A 12573-nucleotide genomic window follows, 5' to 3' on the forward strand; every position below is an offset into this window, starting at 1 on the left:
GGTAGTCCTAGAACCGACTAAACCATAGCTTTGATACCAATAAAATGTAACACCCCTATCTCGTAATCGTCGACGAAATAGGTAAGGGGTGTCACCGGACAAACAAAGCATTTCTGAACAACACAGATTTGTAGATATCATATAACATTAATGCATTTGTATTCATCAACAATTCATATATTAAGATGGTCTACGAGACCTAAAACATGCATTTAGGGAAGGTCGGGACTAAACCGAACCTATTCAGAATTTTTAGAACTTAATCAAACTTTTCAAAACTGACAAAGTCACACGCCCGTGTGACTAGGCCGTGTGACTCACACGGGCACAAGACAGCCCATGTGGTCCAACTGTGCCAAAAAGAGGTTCTATACTGACTTTTTAACATGGCCAACAGACACAGCCGTGTGCCATGACCGTGTAAAATTTAGCTAGCTACTGACTGTCTCACACGGCCATAAGGCATGCCCGTGTTCCCTGGACGTGTGGCACAATGTAGGCTTGGTTTAAGCCAATTTGCCACCCCATATGGTTCCAATCCTAGAAGCATTAATATGCAACAATTATACCAACCTTTCCAACCAATTACATGCTTAAAGATGACCATTTCATATTAGAACATAACACATTTCAAAACATGCATCAAAACTATGCACAAAACTTAACATTTGCTAGCCAATTAACATGGCATAACATATATAATTCAAAACTTAATACATAGACATTCTAGCCTATACATGCCATACTTAGCAATATTTACACTTCAAAAGTACCAAAATTAGTTTGATAGTGTGGTGACGATCCTCGACTATCCCGAGCCTTCAGTAGCTACGATATCTGTAAAATAGACAGTAAACACACAGAGTAAGCTACAAAGAGCTTAGTAAGCCAAACAAAAATGGTTTAATTACACAAAGCATATATATGTAGTTCAAAACAACAATAAGAATTCATAGCCATTTCTCAGAGTTGTTCATAAACTTAACCATGCTTATTTGCTTGTAAGCGTACCATATTAATTTCCATGATTCTGAACCTACTTCACAGAAATGGAGTCTTTCATATTTAGAAATTAAGTATGATACGAACGTACCTGTATGAATTATACATTTCAAATCTCCTACTTTATCATCAGATAATCTAGAAACAGAATAGATATTCACAGACAAATACAATGCCGACGTCCCAGATGTGGTCTTACATGTAATTCAATATCGCAGCCTCTGTCCTGCATGTGGTCTTACACAAATCGACATTTATGCCGATGTTCCAGACATGGTCTTACACGTAAATTTCAAATCGATGCCAGTGTCCCAGACACGGTCTTACACGATAATTCAGATCAATACCAACGTTCTTTTATCAGACTCTCAAGGCCGTCCAATGTAGATAATAGTTTACAAACACAGAATTTAATCAACTTAACACATAAGTGTAGTTTGACTTACCTCGTACAAATTTTGGACGAAAATGAGTCGACTATTCGACTACTTTGGACTTCCCTCAATCTAAGTCTGATTTTCTTTGTTCCTGATCTAATACACTTCAAATTCAACTAGTCAATCATATATTTCTTTCAAAATAGTCCATGAATACATATTTAGGGCACTTTACAATTTAGCCTCTATAATTTCAGATTTTGACACTTTAGTCCATTTTTCACAAATTCACAAATATACCAAATTCACCAAGACTATAGTTTGGCCAAATATACATGGATTCCATATAAGCCCATACAACATGTTTAATTCACAAATTAGTCCTTCAAAACCTCATTTTCACAAATTAGCCCAAATAGCTCATTTCATCAAAAATTCAAGAACAAAATATATAACCCATCTAACAAGCCTTCATAATTCATCCAAAAACATCACAAAACTCAGGATATCAACAATGCCATTTCATGAAATCTTTAACAACAACAGAAATTCGAACATGGGCTTGGAAGAACACGTAGCAACGATCATAGAAACGTAGAAATTATTAAAAACGGACCGAAGTACATACCTTAATCAAGAAATGAAGTAGCCGAACCCTAGGTGTTCTTCTCCTTTTATTTCTTTTGAATTTTCGGCAATAACAATGTGTTTATGGCTATTTTCATGTCTTATTTCATTTAATTATACATTATAAGCCATTTTCCAATTTTTCCCTTTAATTATATAACATTAATTCCTACCAACTCATGTCCATATTTGTCCATGCATTAGTACAATGGTCCAATTGACATGCAAAGACCTTTAATTTAAAAGCCAAGCCAAATAGGTGCTTTATCATCTAGCACTCAAGTTTTACACTTTTCGCGATTTAATCCTTTTTCATAATTAAGCACAGAAACAGACAAATTAAATCACAGAAATTTCACAGATAAAAATTCACATATCACAGACACAGAAAATATTAATATATTTTTTTTGAACTCAGATTTGTGGTCCTGAAACCACTATTTCGACTAGGGTCAAAACCGGACTGTTACACGAGATGCATACACTACCACCTTGATCGTGTGATTTCGTGATAGGTTTTAAATATTTATAATTACTCATTCTTGAACTAACTATTATCATGATGTAGGCAAGTGTACCTATCGAACAATATATAGTTTTAGCAAGACCGGGTTTCGAACCGAAAGGAACTAAAAGTACTAGTAATGACTGTCTTTTTATTATCTAGCCTAAGAATAAAAAGGTTTTTGTTTTAATTAACTAATTATCTAAACTATGAACTCACAGAGAAAAGAATTGGGGAATTTGCTTTTGGGGAAAATCGATTCACTTAGGGCAATACCTAAGGAAAATTCCACCTAGATTTTACTTGTTATTCTGGCTCCGAATCAGACGATTTATTCATTCAACTTGTTTCGTAGAGATCCCTAAATTATGTTATTATCCCTATTCAAGACTAATAACGTCTAATCCCTAGATTGAATAACCTAGACTTTTCTCTAATTAACACTCTAAGGTTGCATTAACTCAATCTATGGATCCCCTTATTAGGTTTCACCCTAATCTGGCAAAATCTTGTTACCCTATTTCTAGGCGCGCAATCAACTCACTTAATTATGATAAATGTACTCTTAGACAGGGTCTATTCCTCCTCTGAATAAGAGCTTATCTTGAATCAGTATCCTGGGATATCAAAACAAGAATTAAGAACACATAATTGAGAACAAGTTAAATATTTATCATAGGATTTAGAAAATAATAACAAGATTCGTCTTAGGTTTCATTCCCCTTAGGTATTAAGGGGATTTAGTTCATAGCTAAAAAAGAACACATCTCAGAATGATAAAGAATACAAAACATAAAGAAAACCCAAATCTCCTGAGGGAAAATTAAGGAGAGATCTTCAGTCTTGATGATGAATCCGGCTTCTAAGATGGATCAATCAGCTTCCTTGGAGTTATTCCTTACCCCTATTTTCTGTGTGTGTTTTCTTCCTCCTCTAGGGTGTATTTATAGGCTTTGGAATGCCTAAAAGCCCTTAAAATTAGCCTTTTCCGAATTGGATTCAACTTGGGCTCGGCAGGGACACGCCCGTGTGACACGCCCGTGTTCAATTACTTTAGGCTGTGCTTGAGCCTGCCAAATTGACACGACCGTGTGGTCTACCCGTGTGAGGTGGTCCAGGCCGTGTTGATTTCGTTTTTAGCTCATTTTATCTGGTTTTGGCCCATTTCTCGTTCCTTTTTGCTCTCCTAAGTATAAAACATGAAATTAAAGCATTAGGAGCATCGAATTCACCAGTTCTAATGGAAAATCATCCATAAAATACATTAAACATGGGGTAAAAATATGTATAAATTACGGTTTATCAAATACCCCCACACTTATGCATTTGCTTGTCCTCAAGCAAAATTCTCAACTTATAATCAAAATAAATTCTTCTCAACTTATAACTTCTATCGATAATATCTCAAAATAATCCACAAGTAATCATACATCGAGAATTCAACTAAAAGAACATAAAAGTTTCAATCATTCCAAGTTGAGCATTTTATTCCAAAAACATAGGTGTCTCTCCTCATCTAAGTAATTACCTTCGATTTAGAATATCACAGAGTTTCATATCCTCACTAAAGATTCACTCAAATCACTCGAGATGTTTAAGGACAATAAATGAAGCACTCCATAGTCAATAATGAAAAGTCATTACCATAGGCTTGCTTGAAAATCAAATCTCCACCACTATAATTTAAGATGATACATCAATCAAAAGGTCTTTAGAGGGTTGTAATGAGGCTTGGTTAGGGGGTGTTGTCACAAGTTGAAAGAAAGGGTTAGAATCGAGATTGAATTGAAAAATTGCCTAACTAGAAAAAGAGTTAATCTTCACATGCGTACAACAGAGCTTCTTCTCAGAATATGGAATTACTAATATGTATACATATATTTTTTTTAAGAACAAGTTAAATAATATAGACTAAATGGAAGAAAAAATAGCTAAGCAACTTTTCCAACCCAAATCTCAACAAAAATAGGGATCAAATTAATATGGGGGATTTCAACAATAATAGGTTAATGGTTAATATTAAGGGTAATACAAGGAATGACTTGTTAGGCTAAAGGGGGTTTACTAGGGGTTAATCGTGGAGGTAGGCTTTTCATGGCATGAGTGGGTTAATCCTAAGTGCCTTAATCATTTTGACATATCAAATCAAATGGTGTGGTCTCGACATGCATAATCAAGCAACTTCTAGAATAACAATTCAATACTGACGCACTCAAAGCAATAATAAAAGTGAGCATGAAAGAATTAATAGATGCTCAAAAGGCTCAAAAATCTCACAACAATTATGGCTTTTTGACGTTAAAAACTTGTGAGTTCCAATTATAACACCCCCTACCCGTATCCATCGCCGGAATAGAGTACGAGGCATTATCGAGAAGCACGAAACACTTACAGATAATTTAAATACATTTTCATAACAATTTGTTTCGATTTCATACTATTTCATATTTAAGCTTTATTCACCAAAGTATTTGAAATATCATCTTTATGCAAATAGCACACATGAGGTACATAATTCCATAATTATGAATGAACACATTTATCAAACATATTCCATGTTTATATATATATATATATATATATATATCATAGTTTCATATTTCTATGTATCAATTACCATCACTTCCTCGTATTTTAGACAAATACGTGTAACAATTCATAAATATGCAATTCATTAACTCTTCCTACCAATCACGATTTAAATTGCCAAATCACTTATTGAGCCCAATTTCAATGTTCACTAAAATCTATCATATAAATTTTGATGTACGTATTCATCAATAAATTCCATGTACAAATATCATCATCTCATATTTCCACATACGTTTACTTTCTACATTTATGAATTCAAATAGCATATACAAGACATACCAATGTATTTCAAGTACATTTTCATGATTTTTCATTTCGAACTCAGATTATTTCATACTAGAAGTTTTCTTATTAACTCATTTGGAATACCAATTCATACGGATAATACACTCAAGGCGTAGAAATATATAATCACAAATGAACTCATTCATCAACCAAGTTTTATGCTCATGTCTCATCAACTCGTATTTCCTTATGTCGCATAATTCCATGTAATACTTACCAAACTTCTTCAAATTAGTGAACATCTTACGGAATTGAGTACTTCGTTTTCTCGATGCCATAGTTCAACTATGGTCTTACACATCTTCACATAATGATGCCATAGCCCAGCTATGGTCTTACACGTAATCACATATCACATATCGATGCCATAGCCCAGCTATGGTCTTACACGAATAACATATCTCACTGATGCCATATCCCAGATATGGTCTTATACAGTAGCATATATCACACTGATGCCATATCCCAGATATGGTCTTGTACGAAAATCACTTGTCACTTGTAGCCGAAGCTACCACTATTCACTGATCAGGTAGCCGGTACTACCACTTTTCACTGATCTGGTAGCTGGAGCTACCACTTTTCACTGATCAAGTAGCCGGAGCTACCACTTTTCATTGATCAGGTAGCTGAAGCTACCACTTTTCACTTGTCATTTGTCATTGATCAGATAAGTGTAGCCGAAGCTATCACTTATCACTTTCACTTTTCCTTGATCAGATAAGTGTAGCCGAAGCTATCACTTATCACCTGTTGCCATGGTCCAACCATGGTTTTTTTTCCTTCAATTCATCTTGTCACTGAACTGAAATGCTCAATTTGATCATTTATTCAATTTTCATGCTTTTACATTATTCACAATTTTATCATCAATACATATGAAATAACACATCATGAAATTCATAAAATTAACAAATAATCACTAAAATTTTAGCCATATAAACTCATAAGTTCAATTTTTGTATCATAATGATAATCATAATTTCATAATAAATATTCCAAATAAATTATTATATCATTTCTAATTCAACACTTATCTATTATAATCGGCATGTGATCAATTTATACACGAGTCATTCATATATATATATGTATATTTTTCCTCCTCCTCCTCTCCATCCACATCCTTAGTATAAACAACACACTTGTAGGTAACATTATCCGTAATTTTCACTATCTACTTATGTGAATATTCAAGCTGCCCATCTATGTCATAGTCACTAAATTATTTTTATCTTGAGCTAAAGAACTCCAAATTAAGATCCATAAATTTTTATAGAAACTACACTCATATGTCTTCTTACCATAAAAATTTCATAATTTTTGGTTGGAACAATTAATACAGTTTATTCATTGAAGTCTCCCCTGTTCTGCTGTCTGACAGTTCCGACCCTTCTTCACTAAAAATTAATTATCTTTTTGTACAGGATTCGAATGATGTCCTCGCTTGTTTCTCTTGAAAATAGACTCATTCAGGATTCTAAACATATAAATTTAATCCCATAATTATTTTTATCCAATTTTTTTATGATTTTACAAAGTCAGAACAGGGGAACCCGAAATCATTCTGACCTTATCTCACAAAATTCATCATATCTCATGATTTTCAATTCCATTGCTTAAATATTTCTTTTATAAGAAACTAGGCTCAATAAGCTTTAATTTCATATTTTATTCATCCTCTAATTCCATTTCTACAATTTTTGGTTATTTTTAAAAATTAGACTACTCCTGCTGTCCAAAACAGTTTTAGTGCAAAATGTTGATTTCCATTTTTCCTCAAATTTCACAATTCATACAATTCAGTCCTTGCTCAATTAACCCCTCAATTAAGATAATTTTCTACATTAATACTTTTCCTAGAAATTATAAGTTATTTCATAACTATTGAAATTCATAATTTCCACATAAAATTCTAACTTCAAACTCTTTTATAATTAGGTCCCAAACATTCATTTTCTATTCAATTCTTTCAAAAAAATCAGCATATAAACAATTTGAAGCTCTAATTCCATGCCAAATCATCATATACTTCCAGCACATACTCATAGGAACTTTCAATTTCTTTCATAGAATCAAACTAATGAATTCAACAAGTGGACCTAGTTGTAAAAGTCATAAAAACACAAAAATTTCAAGAAATAATCAAGAATTTAACTTACTTGAAGTAAAAATATAAAAAACCAGCTTAAGGGAACTCTTCCATGGCGTTTTTTCTGATGAGAATGCAGAAAAATAAAGAGAAATCTAGATAATTCCACTTTAGTCCTAGCTTTATTAAGTAAATTTTGCAATTTTTCAATTTTGCCCTTAATTGTTCTTATTTTCTTGCTAATTTCATGCTCTTGCCATCCAGCCCAAATAGACCTTGGGTCTATTTGTCTTTTAAACCCTCTTTCTTTTATCATTTAAGCTATTTAATCATTTCCCAACTATCAGAACTTTAAAATTTCTTGACGAAACTTTAATACTAACTTATTAACACTCCATAAATATTTATAAAAATATTTATGGCTCGATTTAAAATTCCTGAGGTTTCGATACCTCGTTTTCGATTCTAATTATTTTAGTATTTATTTTTAGTACACTATTCACTATTTCAAAATTTTTCCTAACTTCACATTTAACTTATACTCACTAAATTAATAATATTTCCTACTCATTTGTCGGATTTAGTGATCTCGAATCACTGTTCTGACACCACTGAAAATTAGGCTGTTTCACCAATTCAAAGTAATACCTAAACTTTGGGGAAACAACCTAAGAGTTTAATATCTTAAAAATCAACTTGTCATGCTTGATTCTCTAATGTCTTAAAGTTTAAACAATCAATGCATAAATGCCTATGTTTTAATTTAAGATATATCAATCAAAATCATAAATCAATTAAAATTTATCCTAAATATGATATGAGAGTTTTTCAAGAGAACAAGGCAATCATTCAGGGATTTTTCTGATAATGAAATAAATATCCCCCCACACTTAAGATGTACATTGCCCTCAATGTACAAAGATAGATATTGGAGTATAAGAATGAGATATGGAGATAAGTGAACTTCTTGAATTAAGAATGAATGATATTCTTGGATTGGCGAGATCGAGTATTGGAAATGAAGCTGGAGGGCAAGCATAATTCTGATGATAAAGGGAGAGTTAAGGGAATAATCTGATAGTAGTCATAAAGATAAGTCGTGTTTTTAAAACGAATGAATCTTAAAAACTTAATATAAGAAAAATAAAATAAGAAGAATAGTCTAATTTTTTTTTCAAGTGGCACGGCTGGTGTACACGCCCGTGTGGCTCATATTCCATTCCGTGTTCATCGCGAATTGAGATGCTGTCACACGGCCTCATGGCACGCCCGTGTGTGATGTGATTCGCTTCTCCCACAGTCGTGTAGCTCTACACACGCCCGTGTTAATTTAATAGGTTCGCCCACGGTTCTTTCACACGGGCGTGTTGCACACCCGTGTTGTTTTTGAAGGCTCGACCACGACCATGTCGCACGGCCGTGGTATTTTATCGCAGCCCATGTTTTGGGGAATTCCTTGCCTTGTTTTCACACGGCCATAAGCACGCCTGTGTGCTTGGCCGCGTCTCTGTGGAAAACCTGTATTTAGAAGCTCTATTAGTAAGTTAGGTGTTGAAGACTAAATTTTTAAAGAAGTTAATACAGTTAGTGCTCGGGTTGCCTCCCGAGAAGCGCTTATTTATAGTCTAAGCTTGACTTACCTCTCTGTTGAATGATCATGGAGGTTCGAGGAGTATATACTCCTTATTCCTGCTATCAGTCTCATCAAAATAAGGTTTTAAATGGGTGTTGTTTACCTTAAAAGTGCCGAACTTGGGATGACTCACCTCCACTGTACCAAATGGAAAAACGCTAAGTACCGTAAGAGGGATTTCTTCATTTGGTGTGGTAGTGACAATGTGGGGATCTGTGGTATCTAATTAGACTTTATCAGTAACCTTAAGTTGATTTGGAGAGGTATCGGGCTCGTTTTGGCCTAGTTTCGGTTTATCATGTGTTCTCAGTTTATGTGTTCGCCATTCATCTAGCTCCTCTATTTGCAGCCTTCGTTCTTCATGAATAGATCTTTTACTATTGTTTGAGAGTGGCTCATGTACTTCCTTCAGACTTATTTCCTACAAAGTAGGTTGTATCATGTGGTCAGTTTTAATAGAATGGTTTAGACGATCACCTTCAATTTTCAATGTGTTGTCAGAATTGCAAGCTTGAAGGGTGAGTGTTTCGTCTCCTACGCGAAGCGTGAGCTCACCTGTGCCAACTTCAATAATTTTTTAGTAGTTGCTAAAAAGGGCGTTCTTAGAATTAAAAGGGTGTTGCTATCCTCCTCTATGTCTAAAACAATGAAGTCAACGGGAAATATAAATTTATCGATTTTGACTAGCACATCTTCAATAATACCCTGGGAAATCTTATAGTTTTGTCTGCTAATTGAATGCTCATCCTAGTCTGTTTGGGTTTCTCGAGACCTAGTTGCTTAAACATTTTATAAGGCATGACGTTGATACTAGCCCCTAAATCAGCTAATGCATTATTAACATCTAAACTACCAATTAAGCAAGGAATCGTAAAACTCTCTGGACCTTTTAGTTTGTTTGGTAGCTTATATTTCAGAATAGCTGAGCACACTGTGTTTAGCTCCACATGCGACGCCTCGTCCAACTTTCGCTTATTTCCTAAAAGCTCTTTTAGGAATTTCATTGCTTTGGCATCTGCGATAAGGCTTCAATAAACGGTAAGTTAATATGTAATTTTTTTAAGAGTTTAAGGAATTTACCAAATTGTTCATCTGAGCGGTCTTTCTTTGTCGTGGGGTATGGCACACGAGGTTTATATTCGACATCTATCGATTTTTTTGTATTTTAATCCACCTCACCTTGACCTTTGCTTACCACAGTTTCTTGCCTCGGTTCTTGTTCAGGCTCAACGACTCCTTCGTCATCTTGAATATTAATTACATTGAGCTGTTCCCTTGGGTTAGGTTAGGTATTACTTGGCAAACTACCTTGTGGTCGTTCGAAGATTAGTTTGGAAAGTTGGTCTATCTGATTTTCGAGCCCTTGAATCTACGCTTGTTGATTTTTGAGTGCCGTCTCAGTGTTCTGAAAACGGGTTTCTGACACCGATATAAACTTTGAGAGCATCTCTTCAAGGTTCTGCTTCTTTTCCTATTGGTAGGGTGGTTGCTGGTAGCCAAGAGGATGTTGTGGTCTTTGATTTCCTTGACCGTCCCACGAGAAATTGGGATGGTTCCTCCAACCTGCATTGTAAGTGTTACTATATGGATTGTTTTAAGGTCGAGGATTATTACCCATGTAATTTAATTGCTTGATCTCCATGTTGTGGCCATAAGGTTGGTATTCAGAATGGCTTTCTCCACCGCCACTTGCTCCGCACTGCATCACTGGGTGAACCTGTGAAGAACTAAGAAAACCATCAATCTTTTTATTTAAGAGTTCTACCTTATTAGAGAGCATGGTGACCAAATCGACGTTATACACGCCGACTGTTTTCGTTGGCTTTGTCCTCATGAGTTGCCACTAATAGTTATTCAATAACATCTCCTCAATAAACTCATAGGCATCTTCAGGTGTTTTATTATTGATGGTTCCGCCAGCAGCTGTGTTAACCATTTACCGAGTCGAAGGATTCAGACCATTGTGAAATGTTTGAACTTGGAGCCAAAGCGGTAACCCATGGTGTGGGCACCTTCTCAGTAAGTCCTTGTATCTCTCCCATGCATCGTAGAGTGCTTCTAAATCCATCTGCACAAAGGAAGAGATATCATTACGTAATTTAGCCGTTTTAGCCGGAAAAAAATATTTTAGTAAGAATTTTTCAGTCATTTGTTCCCAAGTAGTAATTGACCCTCGTGGTAACAAGTTCAACCACTGTTTAACTTTATTCCTCAATGAAAAGGGAAACAACCGAAGATATATGGCATCATCAGAAATGCCATTGATTTTAAATGTATCACATAGTTCCAAAAAGTTGGCTAAATGAGCGTTGGGGTCCTCATCTTGCAAACCATCAAACAGAACAAATTGCTGTATCATTTGAATAGTGTTAGGTTTTAATTCAAAAGTATTTGCAGCTACAGCAGGTCTAACTATGCTTGATTCAGTTCCTGTTAAAGACGGTTTAGCATAATCATACATAGTGCATGGAGCAGGATTTTGATTAGCCGCAATTGCAGGAGGTAGCTGATTGCCTTGGTTTTCAGCCATCTCTTCGGTTGGGGGTTGAGTATCATCTTCTTGCTCATTCTCTGTGTACTGTAAACTTCGCCTTATTTCTCTTTGATTTTTGCGAACTGTACGATCGATTTCTTTATCAAAAAGTAATGGTCCTGACAGGTTTCTTCTAGTCTTAAACTATAAAAACCTGCCAAGAAGGGAAAAACTAAATTAATAAATAATAATTAAATTAAATTAAATTAAATTGCAAGAAATATAAATGGTTAAAGTAATAAAAATTGAGCGTTCCTAATATCTTAATTCCCCGGCAACGGCGCCAAAAACTTGATCGCGTGATTTCGTGGTAGGTTTTAAATATTTATAATTACTCGTTCTTGAACTAACTATTATCGCGATGTAGGCAAGTGTACCTATCGAACAATAGTATAGTTTTAGCAAAACCGGGTTGTCGAACCCAAAGGAACTAAAAGTACTAGTAATGACTGTCTTTTTATTATCAAGCATAAGAATAAAGAGGTTTTTTTTTTTAATTAACTAACTATCTAAACTATGAACTTACAGAGAAAAGAATTGGGGAATTTGCTTTTGGGGAAAATCAATTAACTGAAGACAATACTAAGGAAAAATCCACCTAGACTTTACTTGTTATTCTGGCTCCGAATCAGACGATTTATTCATTCAACTTGTTCCGTAAAGATCCCTAAATTATGTTATTATCCCTATTCAAGACTAATAATGCTAATCCCTAGATTGAATAACCGAGGCTTTTCTCTAATTAATACTCTAAGGTTGCATTAACTCGATCTATGGATCCCCTTATTAGGTTTCACCCTAATCTGGCAAAATCTTGTCACCCTATTTCTAGACACGCAATCAACTCCACTTAATTATGATAAATGTACTCTTAGACAGGGTCTATTCCTCCTCTAAATAAGAGCTTATCTTGAATCAGTATCCTGG

At 34.7% G+C, this 12573-nt stretch overlaps 1 non-coding gene across 1 annotated transcript; it reads left to right on the forward strand.

The window, feature by feature from the left end:
* Positions 1-11107: 11107 nt before the first annotated feature.
* On the forward strand, positions 11108-11214 carry LOC128281214 (small nucleolar RNA R71). Its single transcript, XR_008271427.1, has one exon. It is a non-coding gene; the product is annotated as a small nucleolar RNA R71 (small nucleolar RNA).
* The last annotated feature ends 1359 nt before the right edge of the window (positions 11215-12573 follow it).

This window comes from Gossypium arboreum, chromosome 9, assembly GCF_025698485.1.
Source record: "Gossypium arboreum isolate Shixiya-1 chromosome 9, ASM2569848v2, whole genome shotgun sequence".
NCBI classification, from domain to species: domain Eukaryota; kingdom Viridiplantae; phylum Streptophyta; class Magnoliopsida; order Malvales; family Malvaceae; genus Gossypium; species Gossypium arboreum.